The 27,441-nt window shown below is 43.4% G+C and overlaps 1 long non-coding RNA gene across 2 annotated transcripts in view; it reads left to right on the top strand.

Moving 5' to 3' along the window:
• LOC111749600 (uncharacterized) overlaps nt 1-27,441 on the top strand; it is a 183,009-nt gene that overhangs the window by 29,181 nt on the left and 126,387 nt on the right. The window contains exon 2 of one of the 2 annotated variants that reach the window (XR_010323508.1): nt 26,167-26,284. The exons of the other annotated variant lie outside the window; for it this stretch is intronic. This is a non-coding gene — a long non-coding RNA (uncharacterized LOC111749600). The remainder of the gene's footprint in view (nt 1-26,166; nt 26,285-27,441) is intronic. 2 annotated transcript variants of the gene reach the window in all.

Raw genomic sequence — 27,441 nt, forward strand, 5'->3', positions numbered from 1 at the left:
ACTGCTGATGGTCTCGGTATTGCTGTCCTCCTGTTGGAGTGGAGCTGTTTTCTGAATAGGATGTTCAGCATTATGCTTCTAGATCACAGTTGGAATGGGTTTTCTTTTGTAGACGTGCCAATGTCTCTTTCAGAGGTAATATTTTCATTTTCCCTCGCATCACCTCTCAAACCTGTGGGCTTCTCCCTCCATACCACTTGCTTAGGACCGATGTGCTTCTGTCTCTGTCCACACTGAGTGGTATAGATACCACTGGGCCACAGGGTGAGGAGAGTGTGGAGCACACAAAGGTCAGTTCACACGTAATGGAGAGTAGGACAGGGTGGTTTTACTAGAGCTGGGCCTTCTCTGTCTGTGGGTCTGAGGCTGTCACGCGGACTGTTAGGGCCAGATTGGCAGTGGGGAGCCCATTGCAGCGGGCCTGGCAGCAGCTTGTCTTACCTGGTCTTCAGATGCTGGGAGATACCGGGCCAGGTTTGGGAGCTGCCCCTGGCCCTCGTGGTTGGCTGCATGATCTCAGGTGAGTGTAGTCTGGGTCCCCTTGTCTGGAGGGTGTGTGACAACATGTGCCCTGGTATGTTACAAGGCCTGGCCATGGTCAGGTAAGGTGACATGTGTGTCTGCTTTGCAGTGGCAGAGACCCAGTCTTGGGAGGTGTTGCTGACCCACCCTAGCACTGAAGCAAGCAGCCTAGGGGGCTCCTGTGTATGCTGCAGTGTCCTGCCTACCCCTCTGTGAATCTTACGTGGTGCAGCTCTAGAACCACGGAGCCCTCCATCAGCACCCCTAAGCTTATAGTTTACATGCTTAATACAAAACAATGTTACTGGGATCGGTGAGCCCTTGGACAGCCACCAGCTCAATGTCACTTTGATTCTGGACTGGAGACAGAGGTGACCGTTTCCTTCCTGGCCCCAGGCCTGAGTGAACGAGTGAATGGGCAGCTGAACCTAGTGAACAAAGCTGCTGGAAGATATCCAGGGAACATGGATTCATTTCTCCAGCCCTGTCTCAAGTAGTATTGTCCCCTGAGTGCACAGGGCTCATCCCTTCAGTGGATGGTACTGTCTGATTGCCATGTGCCAGGCATGTGGCCACTCTAGGCTCTGGCCACCTTCTCCACTTGAGAACATGCTTGTCCAGCATGTTCCACATACTGTGTCTTGTAATCCATCTAATTCATTTATGGGATAGGGTAGTGATGCAGTCACTCCCATTTTACATATGAGAGAACTGAGGCCTAGAGAATTCAAGCAACTTGCCCAAGGCAGCAGGCACGCTGTCAGGATCTCACCCCTAAATGAGAAGCTGATGTGGAGCCTGGTGACTCCCTGGGCTCCTCCTGGTTCTCACAGACACCAGCCAGCTCCCTCAGGAGCCACAGCCTCCCTGACTGAATGTGTGGGAAACGGCGGGCAGAGGAAGGGCAGTTCTCACCCCAACTCTGTCCATCAAGGGTTTGCTCTGGGAAGACACCTGAAAACCCTAGACTGCTGAGAGCCACAGGCTGTTGCTCACATGGGAACGTCTGCCCCTCAGCACCCTGGGGCCCCAACGCTCCTGTTTCTCACTTCCTAGGATGGGGTCTGACTCAGGGGATGTAGCAGAGGCAGCTTTGCTCTCAGAGGCAGCACTGCTTGGCTTGTCCCCTGTTTGTACAACCTCATGTTGGTGGCTCAACTGCACCAGTGTTAGAATTGGCCATGCACTCTCTTCAATTTTGTATTTCTAAATGCCCGGAAGGCTCTTCTGAATAGAACCGAAGCTGGGTTCCGTTGTGTTGTTTGGGTCATTAATTTTCCTCTAGAAGGAAGGTCTTTGCTTCTTACGTGGTACCTGAGTTTCTGTGATAGCTGAAGTATTTCAGAGAGCTACTGGTTAGTTAAAAGATGTGCAAATATGGAATTTACACAATGTAACTTAAGGCAGCACGACTCTGGAGCCCCAAATGGGGGCTCAAGTCTCTGCTGAAATCCGCCCCTAGGCTGGCTGCTGTCCTGACCCTGAAGGCCTGGGTGGGGCCGTGTGCATGCGCTGCTCTTTGGGGGTGCTCATGGCTTGGAAACCGTGCCTGTGTGCGGAAATTAACCATCTGGATGCCTTCAGAACCAGGTACCAGAATACTCGCCAACTTTGTTGTGGGTGCTGCCACCCACCACCCCACTGGGTCAGCCTCTGCTCAGGGCTTTTGTATGCAGACACAGTGGCTGGGGGTGCTGGCCCTGTGTGTCCTAAGACTAGCCTGCTGGTGGGGGCCTGGTAGAGGTGAGAGGGTCCTGGAAATGTTAATGCAACTAATCCAATGAGATTAGCCACTGAGTTGAGGGATTTGGGGGAACAAAGGGTATTGAAGGGACAGACCACTCAGAAGTTTAAACAGACTCAGCGTCCCCTTTCACCTTGTCTTGTGGAAGGACTCGATAGCTCCCAGGGGAGCCTACTGGAGTGGGAATCAAACCCAAAAACCCACTGCCATCGAGTCGATTCCCACTCATAGCGACCCTATAGGATAGAGTAGAACTGCACCATAGAGTTTCCAAGGAGCGCCTGGCGGATCTGAACTGCCAACCTCTAGGTTAGCGGCCGTAGCTCTTAACCGCTACACCACTAGGGTTTCCCGGAGTGGGAATAAAAAAAACCAAAAGTGAATAACTAGTATGGATTTTTTATTGGAGTGAAGTTCAGTATTAGTATGCCACAGTCCCGCTGGTGGACGTTCCATCGTTTCACAAAGGTTGTGCCTCCTGCCAGACGTACTCTCTCCTCCCTGGAAGCCTGACTGGACAAGCAGGCGTGAGGCCAGACCAGGCACCCTGTCTCTCTGCAGTCCGGCCACCATCAGCCTGGCACCAGAGAGAGGCCCCGATACGGCTGTGGTGTACTGGCTAGGTGACACTTTGTGCCCCCCGCTGGCCAAAGAAGGGAATCCATCCATGCTCAGATTGCGCTGGCCACAGAGGTGCCCCCTCCCCCCCCCACCTCAGTGCTAAGCAGGTGGGATTTACAAGGTCCAATGAGAACCCCTTCCAGGGTGGCGATGGCTCCAGGAGAAGCGTGTCAGGGTGTATCTGGGATCATCTGTGAGGACCAGCTCAGAGGCCTTGCTTGTGACGTGCTCTGCTCATCTGAGGCTTGGGCCCAGGGACCTGGAGGTGCCATGGAGAGGGCAGGAGAAGTATCCTGCGTGCTCTACTGGCTCTTCCCCTACTCTCTAGGCCTTTGTATGGCTTCTCCACGCTGGGGTGTGCTTGCTCACCCCCTCATCCCTGATGCTGCTATTTTTCCTTAGGATTCACCAGGACAGCGTCTGCACCTGGCCTGCTGCGTCCCCCCTCCCTGCCTTCAGAGTTTGGTCATCGTGTATGTGTGTGTGCGAGTGTATGTCTATGCATGTTGGTGTATGTGTCAGTGTGTCTGTGTATTTGCATGTATGTCAGTGTGTGTATGTGTGTGCATGTGCCTGTGTGTGTCAGCACATGTGCACGTGTGTGTCCATGTGCATGTGTCATTATGTCCATGTGTGTTGTTTGCATGTTTTTGTGGGCTGAGAGGAGCCACAGCCCTCTCAATGTGTCTCATTCACAGTGTGTTTCAGTGTGTGCATTAACGTGTGTGGGCATGTCACTGTGTGTGTGTGATTGTGTGTGTGTCAGTGTGTGTGTGTGTGCTGGTGTGTGCATGCACCATTGTTTCTGGTTGGCTGTGCCCCTTCCTGCCTTCCCTGCAGTGTTAACCTTTGGATTCCAAGTGCCCAACCCAGCATCTGGTGCACAGAGGGCACTCAGGAAATACTGAGTGAATGAATATCCAAGGCCAGAGGCTTTGGGGGATGATGGAAGATTGGGGTCTCGTCTCATGTGTTTGCCTAAGAAGGAATTGGCCCTGGTCTGGGTGGACTTTATTCATGTTCTCTTGGGCACCTCACATAGTGTGTTGCTAGCGTTTATGAGGATCCAAAGGAACACAGAGCCCAGTGCTGATCACAGAGCTTCCTGTACCATAACCCATTGTTGCTCAGCATATGCATAAGCTCAACCCACATACTGCTCTGGGGTACTGCCTAGGGATCTTTAGCAGTCCTAACATGCCGGCTCTCTGAAGTAAAATGCTGTTGCACCTGGAGAACTGAGATGGGGCAGAATTACTGCCTGGACCTGCCTGAACATAGCGAAACCTCAGCTAAATGGACTTCAGTGGAATTACAACAAGGGCACATATGAGGGAAAAACATTGCAAGCACAGGAAACAGCAGGGAAGCCTGAGGCTGTTTGTGGGCCTCGAAGGCCAGTCTCGTAGTGCCTCAGTCCTGGTGGCCAGATGGCTGACACAGAGGTGACCTTTTAACCTGGGCGCGCCCTCCTGTTATCAGTTATCAAGATGCTCCCCCCTCCCCCACCCATTTACCTCCGGTTGAGCCTTCTGGTGCTGTTTCATAGGGACCAGTGATCAGAGTTGATCCAAACATGCATTATTAAGCACATTCTAGATCATAATCCCTCTTGCTAGAGGCTGGGGTTGTACAGATGAATGTCACATTGTCTAGTGTGTTAATGTATTTTACTGTAATTAAAAATAAATGTTGCAGGTTCATCTTGCAGGGGCAGAGTTCAAGGTAGGTTGGGGCTTCTGGAAAAGCTGACACCTGTTACATGCTCACCCTGATTGCTTCCATTATTCAAGCTGGTCCCCTCTGCTGTGCGAGCAGGCCATGAGAGAGGCTCAGACCAGTGTCTCTCAGAGAGCTTGTTAGGTGGGCTATCTTGGTGCTTTCCTCCTCCGGCACCAGTCATGTCCTGTTTCTTTCTTCATGCATGCCCAGCTTCCACCTAGAAGTGATATGAAGGTAGAAACAGAAATGCGTGTAATGTAAAAATAGCAACCAAAGACTGAGGGTTTTAGGAAAAAGAGAAAATATGGGTTTAACAGAAAAGCCAAGGAAGTGCTTCAGACATACTGACTTCCTAGAATCCTTTATTTTCAAGTGGCCACTGAGTTATGATAGCCAGGAAGGTCCATCAAAACAATTGTGTTCAGGATTCTAGTATTTCAAGTTTTACTGAAGAAGGAAACTTCGAATAACCTTAATACCAATCACCCATCTGCTTGCTTTAATAATTCATGTTTCTATTACAGTTAAGGGTTTTGGAAGTGCTGTTTAATTCCTACTGGTATTTGGCTTCAGGCTTGGAGCTGTATTTGGTTGATAAGTGACCTCTAATCACTGAACTTTATAGACTTTTTTCAGATACAGAAAAACTACCTTCAGGCACTTAATAATGATTTTCATTAACAAATTTTTTTTTGGAACAATAATTCTGAGATTAATAATATTTAACCTTTTAAGTATGGTAATCACAGAATGCCATGTAGTTTATAGAGTATATAGAAAAATAAATGCAAAGATATGTACTATTTTACTGAACTCTAATAGAAGTAATTTCCAAATAGTTTATTTTCATCTTCCCGCAGTTTTCTCTGGCCTCCTACACCGTCCTGACCCCACTTGCCCCAGCTTACTTGCAGCTGTTAAGCAGTGAGAGTCCATGGTGGATGCAGAGTTGATCATCATGTTGCTTACTGAGCGGAGGGCCCTGCACTCACTCCTCTTCAGCTTGCTGGGGTGGCCCCTTTGCTCTCTACTGTGGTTTCTTCTCCCGGGTTCTCTGCTGCCCTTGTGCCCCTGCTCCCACGCTTCTTACTTCTGGGCCTCATCTTTGAGCTGTCTTTTATTCTGGGTGCACTTGCAGGCTTTGTGTCTGAGCCTAACTGATTTTAGTTTCCCAATTAGGCCACGCTTTCTTTGAGAACATCTTACAACCTGACCTTCGGAAGGAGCAAGGCCGTCTTGCCATGCAGCCAGCATGGGGGAGGGGCAGAGCCTACTCTCTAGTGCCCAGCATCTGCCTCTTCCTAGGCCACTGCGTAGTGAACATAGTAACACCTCTCAGACTGTGAGTAGGATGAAGTGAGATGAAGTGTGGGTGAAGTACTTGTAGCTGTACATCAGCACCCATCCATCCATGCATCTGTAGTTGATCACTTAAGCCTTAAATGAGTATTGAGGTCTTTAGATCCCAAATTTGTCTGTTACTTACATATGATTCTCTTTTTGCTATTATAATTACTAATTAACTTTTCAAACCTTTAAAAATTATTTATTGATCCACATGGAGCGGCTTGTTAATATTATACTTGTTTACATCTATACCTGGAAGTATTGCCATCAAAAGCTTAGGTTTCTCTTCTCACCTTCCTCCAGCAACCCACCTGCACACACACACACACACATGCAAACACAACACTCAAATATACATGAGCACCCACAGGGAAAGTCTGCCATCTGAATATTCCTGTGTGAAGTTTGAGCTTAAGAATAAATCCAAAGGTTGGGATTGTTTGTCTTCATGGCCAGGTGGGAGTGTATGTTTTCAAGTTAAATTTAATGAATATTTAGAATGCATGTGCCTCATCAGCGGTTTTGTTAGGCACTGTGACAGAAATACACACACACAAACATGATTTTTTTTCTTGAGGACCTTGTGTTCTTGAGGATCTTGTAATCCTGCTGGGGCGCTCCCTCTTATGCACGTAAGAATCTTGGAGAGCCCTGTCATCCACTCTGTTTTGGGGCCTGCACGTGGACACAACAGCCTCTGGCAGTGTGAAGACTAGTGAGACATGGTGTGTTCAGTGCTGAGCGCGGCACCGGGCGTACTGCAAGGGCTCGGAAAACAGTAGCTATTATTACACTTTTCCTACAAAGATTCAGTCTCTGTCTGGAGTTACAAGGCAGGGGCTGACAGATGTACAAGTAAATGCTCAAGAACAAATTAGAAATGCATTGTTAAAAGCGGATCCAATGTGTGAACAAAGATTGGCGTGGAAGCCAGGCCCTGTATTTTTAGAGGCTAATTAGAGTGTGCACCCCCAAAAATTAGAGTGTGTGAATGATGATAAATCCAGATAACCTGTATCTTCTAAAGCACCATGAAGCTTTCAGTGGAGGAGAATTTTTTCCCAGGATGGAATTTGGACTTGGAGTTGACTTAAGACTTTTGGAATGATGTGATGGGATGAAAGTGTTTTACATCTGTGGCAAGGATATGAATTTTGGGAGGCCAAAGGGTGGAATGTCATGGATTGAATTGTGTCCCCCCAAAATATATGTCAATTTGGTTAGGCCACGATTCCCAGTATTGTGCAGTTGTCTTCCATTTTAGGACCTAATTGCCCTCTGTGTTGTAAATCCTAATCTCTGCCTGAGGTTAATGAGGCAGGATTAGGGTATGGTGTTTGTTATGTTAATGAGGGAGGATTAGGGTGGGATGCAGCACTCTTACTGAGATTACAGCCCTGATCTGATGTAAGGGGAGTTTCCCTGAAATGTGGCCTACATCACCTTTTATCTTAAGGAAGGTAAAAGGTAAGAGAAGCCAGGAGAGAGAGGCGGACCTCCAACCACCAAGAAAGAACTAGAAGTGGAGTGCATCCTTTGGACTCAGGGTCCCTGTGCTGAGAACCTTGTAGACCCAGGGGAATATTGATGCCAAGACACATGGAGGTCTCCAAGGGACACCGAGCCCACAGATGTTGAAAGGAGACAAGAACCTTCCGCCAGAGCCGAGAGAGAGAGAAAGCCTTCTCCTGGAGCTGGCACCCTGAATTTGGACCGCTAGCCTCCTGAACTGTGAGAGAATAAATTTCTGTTTGTTAAAGCCATCCACTTGTGGTATTTCTGTTAGAGCAGCACCAGCTAACTTAGGACAGGCACTGTGCTGGGCCGAGGAGATGAGCATCTGTACGGTCATGTTTTGCCATGTCCACATGGGCTTGGGCCTGGCAGTGCGTGTGTGTGTCGGGGGAGGGCAGCTCTGTGGCCCTGTCCCGTCTGGGAGTGAGATGACACACGCCACAGGGTGATAGGGGCACCTTGTTTACTCTCCAGCTGCTCATCTGAATTACTCACAGAATACTGTGGTTAGGTTTCTGTGAAGTGCTTAATTGGTGATGCAGAGATTGAGTAGTTTATGGTGTGCTCACCCTCAACTACTGAAGGGTATAAGTGATTGCTCTCCTTTAGGTAGCCCGGCCTTTATACAAAATGGATGTCCCACATGACCCACCATGACTGGCCTTGAGTGGGAGTTAGAGTGGTTGGCTTGTGAAGACATTGACCACGGTGAAAGAACCCACCATTGTTGTCCGTGGCTTGGGAAATCGGACCTTGGAGAAGCCGTGCGACGCACTGTGCTGGGCTAGCTTTCTCCCCTTGTAAGAACACTCAGGCAGCTTACTTAGAGGACCTTTTAGCCTGTGGTCCTGGCTTCTGTGAATTAAACTTCAAACTGGAGCACGTTTATACCTAATAAGCTCAGAGTGAAATGGTCTTGCAGGCAAATTGCAAGATCAATAATTTGGGATTTTTTAAGACTAGGTTAATTTTCCTGAGAGTCTGTGATACTTTTTTATCTATAAGTTTTTTTTTTTTTTAATTTCCTGATAGCGAACTGCACACAAGTACAATGATGGTATGATGAGGACAAAGAAAATCTCAGAATAAACTCAAGGCTCTAAAAGTCGTAATTAGAAACATACCCATTTCACCAGATAGTCTTGTCAGTTCTGACCCGACTGGCTTTCTAAGTGCTGGGGGTGGTAGGTATTCAAAGGGCTATGTGTTCAGGGTGGCTGCGGAGTTTTAAACTCCATGTCCTTCATGTTTTGTCACTACACCATTGCTTTTTAAGAACTCTTTATTTTGAGCTAATTGTAGATTTTCAAAAGAGCTGCAAAGAGAATACAGAGAGCTCCTAAATGCCCATTCCAGCCCCTCCTGTGAACATCCTACATAACCACACTGCACTCCCTACAAGGATGAGTTCACACTGGAAGAAATTGTTCACCGAAACAATGGGCTTGGTTTGGATTATATTAGTTTTTCTGCTAATGGCCGTTTTCTGTTCCAGGATCTAATCCAGGATGCCACGTTATGTTTAGCCACACCTCTTTTTTATTCATTTAAAAACTTTATTTTTAACATTTTATCATGGTGAATTTTTTAACTATATGAAAGCAGAGAGTGGAGAGTGGTATGCTGTACTCCCACGGGGTCACCATCTGTTTTTAATAGTTACCAGCCGGCAGGCTGACAAGGATCTGTGTCCTTCTGGTTCTTATTTCTCTGAGTGAGGGCCTCAGGGGGACTGCAGCCCTCCTCACCAGTGCCTTTGGTCTGTTCTTCACTGAGCTGGAGTGGCCCTTCTTGCCCTAGGAGTCAGTCCTTCTGGAGTTATCGCTCTCTCCATGAAGCTGAGGCTCTCTGACTAATGCCAGCGTCTTGCTGTTTACCCCAAAGTCAGATCACCGCTCTTACCTGTGTGGTCTCACCTGCAAATGGATAATGTGCTCGGCTGCTAACTGAAAGATTGGAGGTTTGAGTCCCCCCAGAGGTGCCTTGGAAGAAAGGCCTGGTCGTCTAATTCTGAAAAATCAGCCATTGAAAACCCTACGGAGCACAGTTCTACGCTGACATATGCGGGTTTGCCATGAGTTGGAATTGACTTGATGGCAACTGGTTTTGGTTACTGCTGCCAGCACCTTTAAATAAGACCCAGGTGTGACCTTTTCCCTACTCTTTGCCAGTTTCCAAGAAAAATGCCCCAAATGCAAGGGCTGTGCAATAGGATTTGTTGGAAAATAAACCCCAGAGCCTGTATTCATCATGCCTAGTATATGTTTATTATTCAGTATGATCCAGTGATTAAGAAAATTCCTACAACTCAACATAATCCACTTTGCTTGAGAGGTGCAATTCAAGAGGCACACTAAAGCGAAACGTTAACGGGGGAAATGCTATCTTACTTCCGTACTACACTGGCCTGCGGTGCCCAGACTGAAGCCTTATGTTTTCCCCAAGTGCCAGAGGGTTGAGGAGGTACCCCTTGCTCCAAGTGTACCCCCTTCTCCTAGCAAAACTTTCTCCCAGCCTTCTCCAGGCTGGCACTAGACCAGCCAAGGGAGAAATCCCATGAGATGTTTGGTTCTACATAAGCAGCCTCAGCAGCTACTCTTCTTCTTCTTTTTTTTTTTTAATTGAATTTTAGATGAAGGTTTACAGAACAAACTAGTTTCTCACCAAATAATTAGTACACACATTGTTGTATGACTTCGATTAGCAACCCCACGCCATGTCAACACTCGCCCCTCTCAATCCCGGCTTCTCTATCACCAGCCTTCCTGCTCCCTCCCACCCTCCAGTCCTTGTCCCAGGGCTAGTGCGCCGCTGTGGTCTTGTTTTATTCCGAGGACCCGTTCAATCTTTGGCTGAAGGGTGAACCTCAGAAGTGGCCTCATTACTGAGCTGAAAGGGTACCTGCGGGCCACACTCTCAGGGTTTCTCCAGTCTCTGTCAGGCCAGCAAGTCCGCTCTTTCTTTTTCAGTTAGAATTTTGTTCTACCTTTTTCTCCAGCTCTGCCCGGGACCCTCTATTGTGATCCCTGTCAGAGCAGTCAGTGGTGGTAGCCGGGCACCATCTAGTTGTGCTGGACTCAGTCTGGTGGAGGTTGTGGTAGATGTGGTCTGTTAGTCCTTTGGACTAAACTTTCCTTGGGTCTTTAGTTTTCTTCATTCTTCTTTGCTCCCAAAGGGGTGAGACCAGTGGAGTACCCTAGATGGCCGCTCACAGGCTTTTAAGACCCCAAATGCTACTCACCAAAAAGAATGTAGAACATTTTCTTTATAAACTCTGTTATACCAATTGAGCTAGATGTTCCCTGAGACCATGGTCCCCACAGCCCTCAGCCCAGCAGTTCGGTACTTCAGGGAGTTTGGATGTGTCTATGGAGCTACCAGGGCCTTGCCTTGTACAGGTTGTACTGGCTTCCCCAGTATTGTGTACTGTCTTACTCTTCACCAAAGTTTCCACTTACCTATTGATACCCAGTAAACCCAGTGCCGTCGAGTCGATTCCGACTTATAGCGACCCTATAGGACAGAGTAGAACCGCCCCATAGAGTTTCCAAGGAGCGCCTGACGGATTTGAACTGCCGCCTTTTGGTTAGCAGCCATAGCACTTAACCACTATGCCACCAGGTTTTCCACCTATTGACTATTAAGTGTTTTTCCATCCCCACCCCTCCCCACCCTCACAACCATCAAATATTGTTTCCTTTTGTATGTAAACCTTTTCATGAGTTTTTACAGTAGTGGTCTCATATAATATTTTTCCTTTTGTGATTGACTTATTTTACTCAGCATAATGTCCTGTGCTGAGTTCCTTTTGTTTGTGGATTTCTTTTGTTTCTGTGGATTTTGTTTTTATTGAGACTTTATGTTTTTCTTCATTTTATTTTTTAAAAATTTTTATTGTGCTTTAAGTGAAAGTTTACAAATCAAGTCAGTCTCTCACATAAAAACTTATATACACCTTGCTACATACTCCCAATTGCTGTCCCCCTAATGAGACAGCCCGCTTCCTCCCTCCACTCTCTCTTTTCGTGTCCATTTCGCCAGTTTCTAACCCCCTCTACCCTCTCATCTCCCCTCCAGGCAGGAGATGCCAACGTAGTCTTAAGTGTCCACCTCATCCGAGAAGCTCACTCCTCACCAGCATCCCTCTACAACCCATTGTCTAGTCCCATCCATGTCTGAAGAGTTGGCTTTGGGAATGGTTCCTGTCCTGGGCCAACAGAAGGTCTGGGGGCCGTGACCACCAGGGTCCTTCTAGTCTCAGTCAGACCGTTAAGTTTGGTCTTTTTACAAGAATTTGGGGTCTGCATCCCACTGCTCTCCTGCGCCCTCAGGTGTTCTCTATTGTGTTCTCTGTCAGGGCAGTCATAGGTTGTAGCTGGGCACCATCTAGTTCTTCTGGTCTCAGGCTGATGTAGTCTCTGGTTTATGTGGCTCTTTCTGTCTCTTGGGCTAGTAATTACCTTGTGTGCTTGGTGTTCTTCATTCTCCTTTGATCCAGGTGGGTTGAGACCAATTGATGCATCTTAGATGGCCGCTTGCTAGTGTAGCGTTTAAGACCCTAGATGCCACTCTCCAAAGTGGGATGCAGAATGTTTTCTTAGTAGATTTTATTATGCCAATTGACTTAAATGTCCCCTGAAACCATGGTCCCCAAACCCCTGCCCCTGCTACGCTGGCCTTTGAAGCATTCAGTTTATTCAGGAAACTTCTTTGCCTTTGGTTTAGTCCAGTTGTGCTGACCTCCCTTGTATTGTGTGTTGCCTTTCCTGTCACCTAAAGAAGTTCTTATATACCATCTAATTAATGAACACTGGTCCTGAACCCTTCCTCCTTCCCGTTCTCGTAACCATCAAAGAATATTTTCTTCTCTATTTAAACTATTTCTCGAGTTCTTATAATAGTGGTCTTATACAGTACTTGTCCTTTTGCACCTGACTAATTTCACTCAGCATAATGCCTTCCAGATTCCTCCATGTTATGAAATGTTTCACAGATTCATCACTGTTCTTTATCTATGTGTAGTATTCCGTTGTGTGAATATACCACAGTTTATTCATTTCATCCATTGATGGGCACCATGGTTGCTTCCTTCTTTTTGCTATTGTAAACAGTGCTGCAATGAACATGGGTGTGCATATATCTGTTCCTGTAAAGGCCCTTATTTCTCTAGGATATATTCCAAGGAGTGGAATGCTGGATCGTATGGTAGTTCTATTTCCAGCCTTTTAAGGAAGCACCAAATCAATTTCCAAAGTGGTTGTACCATTTTGTATTCCTACCAGCAGGGTGTAAGTGTTCCAATCTCTCCGCAGCCTCTCTAACATTTGTTGTTTTGTGTTTTTTGGATTAATGCCAGCCTTATTGGAGTGAGATGGAACCTCATTGTAGTTTTGATTTGCATTTCTCTAATTTTAATGGCTAATGATCATGAGCATTTCCTCATGTATCTGTTAGCTACCTGAATGTCTTCTTTAGTGAAGTGTCTGTTCATATATTATGCCTATTTTTTAATTGGGTTGTTTATCTTTTCGTGGATGAGATTTTTTTTAATTACCTTTTATTAAGCTTCAAGTGAACGTTTACAAATCCAATCAGTCTGTCAAATACAAGTTTACATACATTTTCTCCATACTCCCACTTGCTCTACCCCTAATGAGTCAGCCCTTTCAGTCTTTACTTTTGTGACAATTTTGCCAGCTTCCCTCTCTCTCTATCCTCCCATCCCCTCTCCAGACAAGAGGTGCCAACACAATCTCAAGTGTCCACCTGATATAATTAGCTCACTCTTCATCAGCGTCTCTCTCCCACCCACTGACCAGTCCCTTTCATGTCTGATGAGTTGTCTTCGGGGATGGTTCCTGTCCTGTGCCAACGGAAGGTCTGGGGAGCATGGCCGCCGGGATTCCTCTAGTCTCAGTCAGACCATTAAGTATGGTCTTTTTATGAGAATTTGGGGTCTGCATCCCACTGATCTCCTGTTCCCTCAGGAGTTCTCTGTTGTGCTCCCTGTCAGGGCAGCCATCGATTGTGGCCGGGCACCAACTAGTTCTTCTGGTCTCAGGATGATGTAGGTCTCTGGTACATGTGGCCTTTTCTGACTCTTGGGCTCTTAGTTGTCGTGTGACCTTGGTGTTCTTCATTTTCCTTTGCTCCAGGTGGGTTGAGACCAATTGATGCATCTTAGATGGCCGCTTGTTAGCATTTAAGACCCCAGACGCCACATTTCAAAGTGGGATGCAGAATGTTTTCATGATAGAATTATTTTGCCAATTGACGTAGAAGTCCCCTCCAACCATAGTCCCCAGACCCCCGCCCTTGCTCCGCTGACCTTTGAAGCATTCATTTTATCCCGGAAACTTCTTTGCTTTTGGTCCAGTCCAATTGAGCTGACCTTCCAAGTATTGAGTGTTGTCCTTCCCTTCACCTAAAGCAGTTCTTATCTACTGATTAATCAATAGAAAGCCCTCTCCCTCCCTCCCTCCCTCCCTCCCCTGCTCGTAACCACAAAAGTATGTGTTCTTCTCAGTTTTTACTATTTCTCAAGATCTTATAATAGTGGTCTTATACAATATTTGTCCTTTTGCCTCTGACTAATTTCGCTCAGCATAATGCCTTCCAGGTTCCTCCATGTTATGAAATGTTTCACAGATTCGTCACTGTTCTTTATCGATGCGTAGTATTCCATTGTGTGACTATACCACAATTTATTTACCCATTCATCCGTTGATGGACACCTTGGTTGCTTCCAACTTTTTCCTATTGTAAACAGAGCTGCAATAAACATGGGTGTACATATATCTGTTTGTGTGAAGGCTCTTGTTTCTCTAGGGTATATTCCCAGGGGAGGGATTTCTGGGTTGTATGGTAGTTCTATTTCTAACTGTTTAAGATAACGCCAGATAGATTTCCAAAGTGGTTGTACCATTTTACATTCCCACCAGCAGTGTATAAGAGTTCCAATCTCTCCTCAGCCTCTCCAACGTTTATTATTTGGTGTTTTTTGGATTAATGCCAGCCTTGTTGGAGTGAGATGGAATCTCATCGTAGTTTTAATTTGCATATGTCTAATGGCTAATGATCGAGAGCATTTTCTCATGTATCTGTTGACTGCCTGAATATCTTCTTTAGTGAAGTGTGTGTTCATATCCTTTGCCCACTTCTTGATTGGGTTGTTTGTCTTTTTGTGGTTGAGTTTTGACAGAATCATGTAGATTTTAGAGATCATGTGCTGGTTGGAGATGTCCTAGCTGAAAATTCTTTCCCAGTCTGTAGGTGGTCTTTTTACTCTTTTGGTGAAGTCTTTAGATGAGCATAGGTGTTTGATTTTTAGGACCTTCCAGTTATCGGGTTTCTCTTAGTCATTTTTGGTAATGTTTTGTATTCTGTTTATGCCTTGTATTAGGGCTCCTAGGGTTGTCCCAATTTTTTCTTCCATGATCTTTATCGTTTTAGTCTTTATGTTTAGGTCTTTGATCCACTTGGAGTTAGTTTTTGTGCATGGCGTGAGATATGGGTCCTGTTTCATTTTTTTGCAAATGGATATCCAGTTCTGCCAGCACCATTTGTTAAAAAGACTATCTTTTCCCCAATTAACTGACACTGGGCCTTTGTCAAATATCAGCTGTTCATACGTGGATGGATTTATATCTGGGTTCTCAATTCTGTTCCATTGGTGTATGTGCCTGTTGTTGTACCAGTACCAGGCTGTTTTGACTACTGTGGCTGCATAATAGCTTCTGAAATCAGGTAGAGTGAGGCCTCCCACTTTCTTCTTCTTTTTCAGTAGTGCTTTGCTTTTCCGGGGCTTCTTTCCCTTCCATATGAAATTGGTGATTTGTTTCTCTATCCCCTTAAAATATGACATTGGAATTTGGATCGGAAGTGCGTTATATGTATAGATGGCTTTTGGTAGAATAGAAATTTTTAGTATGTTAAGTCTTCCTATCCATGAGCAAGGTATGTTTTTCCACTTAAGTATGTCCTTTTGAATTTCTGGTAGTAGAGCTTTGTAGTTTTCTTTGTATAGGTCTTTTACATCCTTGGTAAGATTTATTCCTAAATATTTTATCTTCTTGGGGGCTACTGTGAATGGTATTGATTTGGTTATTTCCTCTTCTGTGTTCTTTTTGTTGATGTAGGGGAATCCAAGTGATTATTGTATGTTTATTTTATAACCTGAGACTCTGCCAAACTCTTCTATTAGTTTCAGTAGTTTTCTGGAGGATTCCTTAGGGTTTTCTGTGTATAAGATCATGTCATCTGCAAATAGTGATACTTTACTTCCTCCTTTCCAACCCGGATACCCTTTATTTCTTTGTCTAGCCTAATTGCCCTGGCTAGAACTTCAAGCACGATGTTGAATAAGAGCGGTGATAAAGGGCATCCTTGTCTGGTTCCCGTTCTCAAGGGAAATGCTTTCAGGTTCTCTCCATTTAGAGTGATATTGGCTGTTGGCTTTGCATAGATGCCCTTTATTATGTTGAGGAATTTTCCTTCAATTCCTATTTTGGTAAGAGTTTTTATCATAAATGGGTGTTGGACTTTGTCAAATGCCTTTTCTGCATCAATTGATAAGATCATGTGGTTTTTGTCTTTTGTTTTATTTATGTGATGGATTACATTAATGGTTTTTCTGATATTAAACCAACCTTGCATACCTGGTATAAATCCCACTTGATCATGGTGAATTATTTTTTTGATGCGTTGTTGGATTCTATTGGCCAGAATTTTGTTGAGGATTTTTGCATCCATGTTCATGAGGGATATAGGTCTATAATTTTCTTTTCTTGTAATGTCTTTACCTGGTTTTGGTGTCAGGGAGATGGTGGCTTCATAGAATGAGTTGGGTAGTATTCCGTCATTTTCAATGCTTTGAAATACCTTCAGTAGTAGTGGTGATAACTCTTCTCTGAAAGTTTGGTAGAACTCTGCAGTGAAGCCGTCCGGGCCAGGGCTTTTTTTTGTTGGGAGTTTTTTGATTACCGTTTCAATCTCTTTTTCTGTTATGTGTCTATTTAGTTGTTCTACTTCTGAATGTGTTAGTTTAGGTAGGTAGTGTTTTTCCAGGAATTCATCCATTTCTTCTAGGTTTGCAAATTTGTTAGGGTACAATTTTTTGTAATAATCTGAAATGATTCTTTTAATTTCAGTTGGTTCTGTTGTGATGTGGTCCTTTTCGTGTCTTATTCGGGTTATTTGTTTCCTTTCCTGTATTTCTTTAGTCAGTCTAGCCAGTGGTTTATCAATTTTGTTAATTTTTTCAAAGAACCAGCTTTTGGCTTTGTTAATTCTTTCAATTGTTTTTCTGTTCTCTAATTCATTTAGTTCAGCTCTAATTTTTATTATTTGTTTTCTTCTGGTGCCTGATGGATTCTTTTGTTGCTCACTTTCTATTTGTTCAAGTTGTAGGGACAGTTCTCTGATTTAGGCTCTTTCTTCTTTTTGTATGTGTGCATTTATTGATATAAATTGGCCTCTGAGCACTGCTTTTGCTGTGTCCCAGAGGTTTTGATAGGAAGTATTTTCATTCTCCTTGCATTCTATGAATTTCCTTATTCCCTCCTTGATGTCTTCTATAACCCAGTCTTTTTTCAGGAGGGTATTGTTCATTTTCCAAGTATTTGATTTCTTTTCCCTAGTTTTTCTGTTATTGATTTCTAGTTTTATTGCCTTGTGGTCTGAGAAGATGCTTTGTAATATTTCAATGTTTTGGATTCTGCAAAGGTTTGTTTTATGACCTAATATGTGGTCTATTCTAGAGAATGTTCCATGTGCGCTAGAAAAAAAAGTATGCTTTGCAGCAGTTGGGTGGAGAGTTCTGTATAAGTCAATGAGGTCAAGTTGGTTGATTGTTGTATTTAGATCTTCCGTGTCTCTATTGAGCTTCTTACTGGATGTCCTGTCCTTCTCCGAAAGTGGTGTGTTGAAGTCTCCTACTATAGTTGTGGAGGTGTCTATCTCACTTTTCAATTCTGTTAAAATTAGATTTATGTATCTTGCAGCCCTGTCATTGGGTGCATAAATATTTAATATGGTTATGTCATCTTGATCAATTGTCTCTTTTATCATTATGTAGTGTCCTTCTTTATCCTTTGTTGTGGAGTTTAAGTCTAAAGTCTATTTTGTCAGAAATTAATATTGCTACTCCTCTTCTTTTTTGCTTATTGTTTGCTTGGTATATTTTTTTCCATCCTTTGAGTTTTAGTTTGTTTGTGTCTCTAAGTCTAAGGTGTGTCTCTTGTAGGCAGCATATAGATGGATCGTGTTTCTTTATCCAGTCTGTGACTCTCTGTCTCTTTATTGGTGCATTTAGTCCATTTACATTCAGTGTAATTATAGATAAATAAGTGTTTAGTGCTGTAATTTTGATGCCTTTTTATGTGTGTTGTTGACAATTTCATTTTTCCACATAGTTTTTTGTGCAGAGACGTTTTTCTTAGTAAATTGTGAGATCCTCATTTTCGTAGTGTTTGACTTTATGTTTGTTGTGTCGTTACGTTTTTCTTGGCTTTTATCATGAGTTATGGAGTTGTTATACCTTTTTGTGGTTACCTTATTATTTACCCCTGTTTTTCTAAGTAAAAACCTAACTTGTATCGTTCTATATCGCCTTGTATCACTCTCCATATGGCAGTTCAATGCCTCCTGTATTTAGTCCCTCTTTTTGATTATTGTGATCTTTTACCTATTGAGTTCCATGATTCCCTGTTATGTGTATTTTTTTTTTAATTAATCTTAATTTGTTTGTTTTTGTGATTTCCCTATTTGAGTTGATATCAGGTCTTTCTGTTTTGTGACCTTGTGTTGTGCTGGTATCTGATATTATTGGTTTTCTGACCAAACAATATCCTTTAGTATTTCTTGTAGCTTTGGTTTGGTTTTTGAAATTCTCTAAACTTGTGTTTATCTGTAAATATCTTAATTTCGCCTTCATATTTCAGAGAGAGTTTTGCTGGATATATGATCCTTGGCTGGCAGTTTTTCTCCTTCAGTGTTCTGTATATGTCGTCCCATTCCCTTCTTGCCTGCATGGTTTCTGCTGAGTAGTCTGAACTTATTCTTATTGATTCTCCCTTGAAGGAAACCTTTCTTTTCTCCCTGGCTGCTTTTAAAATTTTCTGTTTATCTTTGGTTTTGGCGAGTTTGATGATAATATGTCTTAGTGTTTTTCTTTTTGGATCAATCTTAAATGGGGTTCGATGAGCATCTTGGATAGATACCCTTTCGTCTTTCATGATTTCAGGGAAGTTTTGTGTCAGGAGTTCTTCAACTATTTTCTCTGTGTTTTCTGTCCCCCCTCCCTGTTCTGGGACTCCAATCACCCGCAAGTTATCCTTCTTGATAGAGTCCCACATGATTCTTAGGGTTTCTTCATTTTTTTAAATTCTTTTATCTTTTTTTTTTCAGCTATGTTGGTGTTGATTCCCTGGTCCTCCAGATGTCCCAGTCTGCATTCTAATTGCTCGAGTCTGCTCCTCTGACTTCCTAGTGTGTTGTCTAATTCTGTAATTTTATTGTTAATCTTTTGGATTTCTACATGCTGTCTCTCTATGGATTCTTGCAACTTATTAATTTTTCCACTATGTTCTTGAATAATCGTTTTGAGTTCTTCAACAGTTTTATCAGTATGTTCCTTGGCTTTTTCTGCAGTTTGCCTTATTTCGTTTGTGATGTCTTGAAGCGTTCTGTAAATTAGTTTTTTATATTCTGTATCTGATAATTCCAGGATTGTATCTTCATTTGGGAGAGATTTTGAATCTTTTGTTTGTGGGTTTGGAGAAGCTGTCATGGTCTGCTTCTTTATGTCGTTTGATATGGACTGCTGTCTGCGAGCCATCACTGGGAGACTAGTTTTTCCAGAAAATCCGCTAAAAAAAAAATGCAGTCAGATCCCTATCAGAATTGCCTTTGGATTATAACTGCCACCTTGTTCCGTGTAAGGATGAAGTCTGAGGTTTGGATCGTATATGTTTGGCTGTAGCTGGTTCTGTGTTTTTAGTCCAATTAGGGGTGGATTTTTGGTCCCTGGGGTTTTTTTTTTTTTATTGTTGTTGTTCCTTCTCTCAGGCTGAAAGAGTGGATTAGGATTCTCCCTCTGGCTCAGGCAATTCAGATGTTGATGAAGCCGCCTGAGGAGGGTGGGGGAGGGATCAGAGAGATAGGAGAGTAGCACCTCAGAATATAGCCAGAGTTGCTTGTCTTGCTTGGAATGACTGTTATATCTGAGATTTCTGTGGGGTGTGTTGCCTATGTGTGCTGGCTGTGTGGAGATTGCCCCCGGGGGTCTGGCCTGCTGAAGTCACGGTCAGATCCTCCGCTGCCAGCCCCAAGCCCAACGTCAAGGTTCCCCTGCTGGGACGGTGTACTCTCGACTCCAAAATCAGTCAATGCCTCCCGGGGACTTCTTGTCCCGCCAGCCGTGTTGCCGTGCCACCGTGCCGCTCTTGAGAACCGGCTGGGCCCCCTCCCGGGGTTAGTTCAGGTGAGTGGAGCGGCTCCCCATGCTTGTGCCATGACCGCGTGTCCCAGCTGGGACGCTGCTCTCCCTGCTCCAAGACCAGTCGCTGCCGCCTGGGGACTTCTCCCACCGGCTGCATCGCCACACCGCCTGCGCGAATAGGCTGGGCCCCCTCCTGGGGTTAGTTCAGGGGAGTGGAGCAGCTCTCCGTGCTTGTCCCGTGCCTGCGCCTAGTCAAAATCCCGGTGGGACGGTTCCCTGGCTGGGACGCTGCTCTCCCCGCTCCCAGACCAGTCACTGTCTCCCGGGGACTTCTCCCACCGGCTGCGTTGCCATGCCGCCCGCGCAAACCAGCCCGGCCCCCTTCCCGGGGTGAGTTTGGGTGCTAGGGCTGGGCCCCTTGTTTGCACCGTCTGCTCCCCTGGGCTCTGCCCTAAATCAGCTGGGAAAGGTTACCTGACTGGTACGCTGGCTCCAGGCTCTGAAAACAATCGCTGCTTCCCCGTATTTGTTCGTTCTCTGTCTCTAAATCTGTGTTTGTTGTTCAGGGTTTGTAGATTGTTATGTATGTGATCGATTCACTTGTTTTTCCGAGTCTTTGTTGCAAGAGGGATCCGAGGTAGCGTCTACCTAGTCCGCCATCTTGGCCCCGCCCTGTGGTTGAGTTTTTGAAGTATCATGTAGATTTTAGAGATCAGGTGCTGATCTGAAATGTCATAGCTAAAAACTTTTTCCCAATCTGTGGGTAATCTTTTTACTCTTTTGATGAAGTCTTTGGATGAGCATAGGTGTTTGATTTTTAGGAGCTCCCAGTTATCTAGTTTTTCTTCTGCATTGTTAGTAATGTTTTGTATACAGTTGATGTCATGTATTATGGCTCCTAAGGTTTTATGGGTAACGTTGTCCCTATTTTTTCTTTCATGATCTTTATTATTTTAGATTTTATAGTTAGGTCTTTGATCCATTTTGAGCTTGTTTTTGTGCATGGAGTGAGGTATGGGTCTTGTTTCATTTTTTTGCAGATGGATATGCAGTTATGCCAGCCCCTTTTATTAAAAAGACTGTCTTTTTCCCATTTAATGGAGTTTGGGCCTTTGTCAAATGTCAGCTGCTCATATGTGGATGGATTTCTGTCTGGATTCTCAATTCTGTTCCATTGGTCTATGTATCTGTTGTTGTACGAGTACAAGGCTGTTCTGACTACTGTGGCGGTTTAATAGGTTCTAAAATCAGGTAGAGTAAGGGCTCCCACTTTGTTCTTGTTTTTCAGTAATGCTTTACTTATCCAGGGCCTCTTTCCCTTCCATATGAAGTTGGTGATTTGTTTCTCCATCTCATTAAAGAATGTCATTGGAATTTGGATTGGAATTGCATTAAATGTATAGATCGCTTTTGGTAGAATAGACAGTTTTATAATGTTAAGACTTCCTATCCATGAGCAAGGTATGTTTTTCCACTTACGTAGGTCTCTTTTGGTTTCTTGCGGAAGTGTTTTGTAGTTTACTTCATCTTTTACATCTTTGGTAAGATTTATTCCTAAGTGTTTTATCTTCTTCAGGGCTACTGTAAATGGTATTGATTTGGTGATTTCCTCTTTGATGTTGTTTTTGTTGGTGAAGAGGAATCCAGCTGATTTTTTTATGTTTATCTTGTATCCCGATACTCTGCTGAACTCTTCTATTAGTTTCAGTAGTTTTCTTGAGGATTCCTTAGGATTTTCTGTGTATAAGAGCATGTGATCTGCAAATAGAGATACTTTTACTTCTTCCTTGCCAATCTGGATGCCCTTTATTTCTTTATCCAGCCTAATTGCTCTGGCTAGGACTTCCAGCACAATGTTGAATAAGAGTGGTAATAAAGGGCATCCTTCTCTGGTTCCCAATCTCAAGGGGAATGCTTTCACATTCTGTCCATTTAGGGTGATGTTGGCTGTTGGCTTTGTATAAATGCCCTTTATTATGTTGAGGAATTTTCCTTCTATTCCTATTGTGCTGAGAGTTTTTGTGATGAGTGGGTATTGAACTTTTTCCAATGCCTTTTCTGCATCAATTGATAAAATCATGTGATTCTTATCTTTTGTTTTATTTATGTGGTGGATTACTTTAATTGTTTGTCTAATGTTGAACCATCCCTTCATACCTGGTATGAATCCCACTTGGTCATGGTGAATTATTTTTTTGATATGTGGTTGAATTCTGTTGGCTAGAATTTTGTTGAGGATTTTTGCATCTACGTTCATGAGGGATATAGGTCTATAATTTTCTTTTTTTTTAGGTCTTTGCCTGGTTTTGGTATCAGGGATATGTTGGCTTCATAGAATGAGTTTGGTAGTATTCCATCCTTTTCTATGCTCTGAAATACCTTTAGTACCAGTAGTATTAACTCTTCTGTGAAAGTTTGTTCGAACTCTGCAGTGAAGCCGTCAGGGCCAGGGCTTTTTTTTCGTTGGGAGTTTTTTTGCTTACCTTTTCAATCTCTTCTTTTGTTATGGGTCTATTTAGTTGTTTTCCCTGTATTTGTGTTAGTTTAGGTAGGTCGTGTGTTTCTAGGAATTCATCCATTTCTTCTAGGTTTTCAAATTTGTTAGAGTACAATTTTTCATTGTAATCTGATATGATTCTTTTAATTTCAGTTGGGTCTGTTGTAGTATTGCCCATCTCGTTTCTTATTTGGGTTATTTGCTTCCTCTCCTCTTTTTCTTATGTAAATTTGGCCAGTGGTTTATCACTTTTGTTGATTTTTTTCAAAGAAGGAGCGTTTGGTCTTGTTAATTCTTTCAATCATTTTTCTGTTTTGTTTTTCATTTAGTTCTGCTCTAATTTTTATTATTTGTTTTCTTCGGGTGCCTGAGGGTTTCTTTTGTTGCTCTCTTTCTATTTGTTTAAATTGTAGGCATAATTCTTTGGCTTTGGCCCTTCTTTTTGTATGTGTGTATTTATTGATGTAAATTGACCTCTGAGCATTGCTTTCACTGTGTCCCAAGGGTTCTGATAGGAAGTGTTTTCATTCTCATTGGATTCTATGAATTTCTTTGTTCCATCCTTAATATCTTCTATAATCCAGTCTTTTTTGAGCAGGGTATTGTTCAGTTTCCCAGTGTTTGACTTTTTTCCCCTACTTTTTCTGTTATTGACTTCTACTTTTATGGCCGTATGGTAAGACAAGATGCTTTGTAATATTTCAATGTTTTGGATTTTGCTAAGGCTTGTTTTATGCCCTAATATGTGGTCTATTCTAGAGAATGCTCCATGTGCACTAGAAAAGAAAGTACACTTGGTTGCTGTTGGGTGGAGTGTTCTGTGTATGTCTATGAGGTCAAGTTGGTTGATTGTGGCATTCAGATCTTCTGTGTCTTTATTGAGCTTCCCTCTGAATGTCCTGTCTTTCACTGAAAGTGGTGTGTTGTTGTTGCCTACTATTATTGTGGAGCTGTCTGTCTCAATTTTCAATGCTGATTGAGTTTGTTTTATGTATCTTTCAGCCCTGTCATTGGTTGCATAAATATTTAATATGGGTATATCTTCATGGTGTATTGTCTCTTAAGCATTATATAGTGTCCTTCCTTATCCTTTCTGATGGATTTAACTTTAAAGTCTATTTTTTCAGAAATTAATATTGCCACTCCTGCTCTTTTTGATTGTTGTTTGGGTGCCATATTTTTTCCTATCCTTTGAGTTTTAGTTTGTGTCTCTAAGCCTAAGGCGTGTCTCTCGTAGATGCATATAGACGGAGTATGTGTTTTAATCCATTCTGCCAGTCCTTATCTCTTTATTAGTGCATTTAGCCCATTGACATTCAGGGTAATTATTGATAGGTATTTTTTTATGAATTTAGTGCTATCATTTTGATGTCTTTTTTTGTGTGTTTTTGACAGTTTCTTTTTCCCACTTAATTTTATGTGCTGAGTAGATTTGCTTTATATGTTGTCCTTTCCTCATATTCGTTGTTGATTTTGTTTCTGCTGAGTCTATTTTTTTCTTGTATTTTATTTTGATGTGTAGGATAGTTTGTCTCCTTTGTGGTTACCTTATTATTTACCCCTATTTTTCTAAATTTAAACCCAACTTTTATTTCTTTGTATCACTTTATCCTCCTCTCCATATAGATCTATGATTACATTTCTTAGTCTCTCTTTATTGCTTTAATGTTGTCTTCTTTTACATAGTAACATCGCTATTTTCCTGTTTTGAGTGTTTTTTAATCTTGATTTATTTTTTCGATTTTCCTGTCTGGGTTGATCTCCGATTGCCCTGCTCAGTGTTCTAGTCTTGGATTGATACCTGATATTATTGATTTTCTAACCAAAGGGCTCCCTTTAAGTATTGCTTGTAGTTTTGGTTTGGTATTTATGAATTCCCTAAACATCTTTTTATCTGGAAATGTCCTAACTTCACCTCCATATTTGAGAGACAGTTTTGCTGGATATATGATTCTCTGCTGGCAATTTTTTTCCTTCAGTTTTTTATAGAAGTCATCCCATTGCCTTCTTGCCTACATGGTTCCTGCTGAGTAGTCTGAGTTTATTCTTATTGGTTCTCCTTTGTAGGTGACTTTTTTTTATGCCTAGCTGCTCTTAAAATTCTCTCTTTATCTTTGGTTTTGGCAAGTTTGATTATAATGTGTCTTGGTGAGTTTCTTTTAAGATCCAGTTTATGTGGAATTCGATCAGCTTTTTGGATAGATATCATCTCATCTTTCACGATATCAGGGAATTTTTCTGCCAAAAAATCTTCAACAATTCTCTCTGTATTTTCTGTTATCCCTCCCTGTTCTGGTACTCCCAGAGTCCTGTGTGATTCTTAAGATTTCTTCATTTTTAAAAATTCTTTTATCTGATTTTTGTTCAGATATATTGGTGCCAAGTGCTTTATCTTCAGGTTCAGAAATTCTGCCTTGCACTTGCTCAATTCTGCTCCTTTGACTTTCTATTGAGTTGTCTACTTCTGTAATTTTATTGTTAATCTTCTGAATTTCTGATTGCTGTCTCTCTATGGATTTTTCCAGCTTATTAAATTTTTCGTTATGTTCCTGAGAAATCTTTTTTAGTTTTTCAGTTGCTTTATCTGTGTGTTCCTTGGCTTGTTCTGCATATTGCCACGTTTCCTTCCTGATGTCTTGAAGGGTTCTGCATATGTATCTTTTGTATTCTGCCTCTGGTAATTCCAGGAATGCCCTTTCATCTAGACAATCCCTTGATTGTTTTGAGAGCTTGTTGAGGTGATCATAGTCTGTTTCTTTATGTGACTTGATACTGACTCTTGTCTCTGAGCCATCTATAAGTTATTGTATTAGTTTATTTTATGTTTGCTTACTGTGTCATAGCTTCTTGCTTTGTTTTGTTTTGATATGCCCAAATGCGTTGCTTGAGTGAGCTAGCTTGATTATTTTCACCTTTGGAGCTCTGATGTCCTGTCCCCAGATGGCTAGAGCTATTTTCAGGTATATCAGTCTAGGAGTCCGTTCACTTTTCTTGTATTAATTCAGCTCAGGTGTTTAGGTAGCTTATCATCAAGTGTGTGGTACATGCTCTGTCACACAGTCTTAGATGGGCAGGGATGATTGGTGTCGGTACTGGTATCTGGTTGCAGGAGGGGGTCACACTCTAAACAAGGCAGGGGACTGAGAATTGTCCTTGACCTGTCTCTGAGAAAAGCGTGTCCCTGTTCCTTAGAGCATACAGGTGGGTGGGTTCTGCAGACGGACCATGGGTGCCCAATGTTTTTGGTTGTAAGTATTTGGAGGTACAGTTATCCTTGGACCCCTGTCGCAGGTGACTGGATGATCTGAGTGGAGCTACCAGTCCTTAGGCCCCTGATGTGGGTAGGTGAAGACCCTGTTTAGTAGGCAATGCAATGCCAAACCTCAAATACCCACCTCTCCGCCACATGGCTGAAACGGTTGTAGTCTGCCAGCAAGGGCCTATTCTCCGTTAACAGGTCCATGCAGGTCCATGGAGAGGGGAAAGGTACTCAAAGTCCACAGACCATTTATGCCTGGACAGGAGCTGCTTCTGTCCTGAGATCCCCCGGTTAGAGGAGCTGGCAAATTATCTTTTCCCCCAGTTGCAAATTTAATCCTTCTCCAAGTCTGGGAGGATGGCTCTAGGTGCTCAACAGGGCCTATCTCAGGCCCAGGGAAGTCAGCTGAAGAAGCCGGCTTGGGAGTGGGGGTGGGGTCATGGTAAAACATATGCAAGTACTTACCTTTTCCTGAGAGAGCCGTTCTTCTCTTGTTCCAGAGGTGTGAGTAGGCTGTGTGGCTGGCTGCTTCTCCTTGAGGAAACTGCAGTTGAACGCTAGTACAAGACCACCGCCGCCATTCCCAGGAATGGTGCCTGAGGGCTCCCTGCGATTCAGGTCCGGTAACTCCTCTCTGCTTCTGAACCATCTCTTCCTCCCCCTGTTCTTCAGTTCATTTTCTAAGCTTGCCTCTGATGCTCAGGGCTCCTAGCTTGTCATAAATATACTTGCTTCACTTTTTTGTGTGTGTGTCTTTGTTGTAAAGAGGGCTTGCTGGAAGCGTCTGTCTATTCTGCCATCTTGGCTCTGCCTTTCTTCTTTATTCTGATGAGTAGGTTTGTTAACTTTCTTTGTGGTTATCTTGAAATGTACCCTTATCTTCCTAGGTTTGAACCAGTTTATTATTACTTGGTATCACCTTGCCTTCCTCTCCATTAGAGAGTTCTATACCTATACCTTTTATTCCCTCTTTTATTGTTCTGACGTTGTTGTCATTTACAGATTAACTTCTCTGGTTCCCTAGTGTAAATGTTTTGGTTTTGGATTGTCCTTGAGGGTTATTTCCTAGGTTGGTATCTGGCTGGTACAATCTTGTGTCCTAGATTTAGGCACAGTTATTTATTTCTGTACCTCCCACCTAAAGCCAGCATTTGTAAAGTGGAATCTCAGAGGTGATGGTGATACCTTTGGCAGCCTTCTGGATTACAGGACATGTGGAGATGCCGGGAAGTGGGAAAAGCCAATGAGGGGACTATTAGATCGCATAGGTTTACATTAAGATTGAAACCTTGCTTAGAACATTTATAGACAGCCTCATATTGTCATCTCTCCTTGTCAACAGTAGTTTTCCAGAAGGACCTCTGAGTCTCAGTGCCTCTGCCGAAAGGCAATGCCTTGTTCTGTGGTTTATTTTGCATCTTGGCACCTCACTGGTTTTCCAGACCACTGCTAGCACCTGGTGGTTTTGGTGAGCAGATGGCATGAGGCAGAGGTGTGCTGGCTGAGATGTGGGCATACGATGGCCCAGGACCGTGCCTGCCTCACCATCTCCTGCACTGCCCCGGGCCTGTGCTCCTTGGGCTCCGGGTGTAAGAGCTTATCACCTTGGGCCTCGTCTCATACCTGGGGCCTTGTCTCATAGGGGTGGGTGTCAGATCCTGAGGGGGAGACAAGAGAAAATGGGAGTGTGGCAGATAAGTGTCAGAAGATGCTGCTGCTGATCACAGGATTGCCATGGCCCAGGGAGCCATGCAGCTGGGCATAGCGAGTTGTGC

The sequence above is a fragment of the Loxodonta africana genome, chromosome 11 (assembly GCF_030014295.1).
Source record: "Loxodonta africana isolate mLoxAfr1 chromosome 11, mLoxAfr1.hap2, whole genome shotgun sequence".
NCBI classification, from domain to species: domain Eukaryota; kingdom Metazoa; phylum Chordata; class Mammalia; order Proboscidea; family Elephantidae; genus Loxodonta; species Loxodonta africana.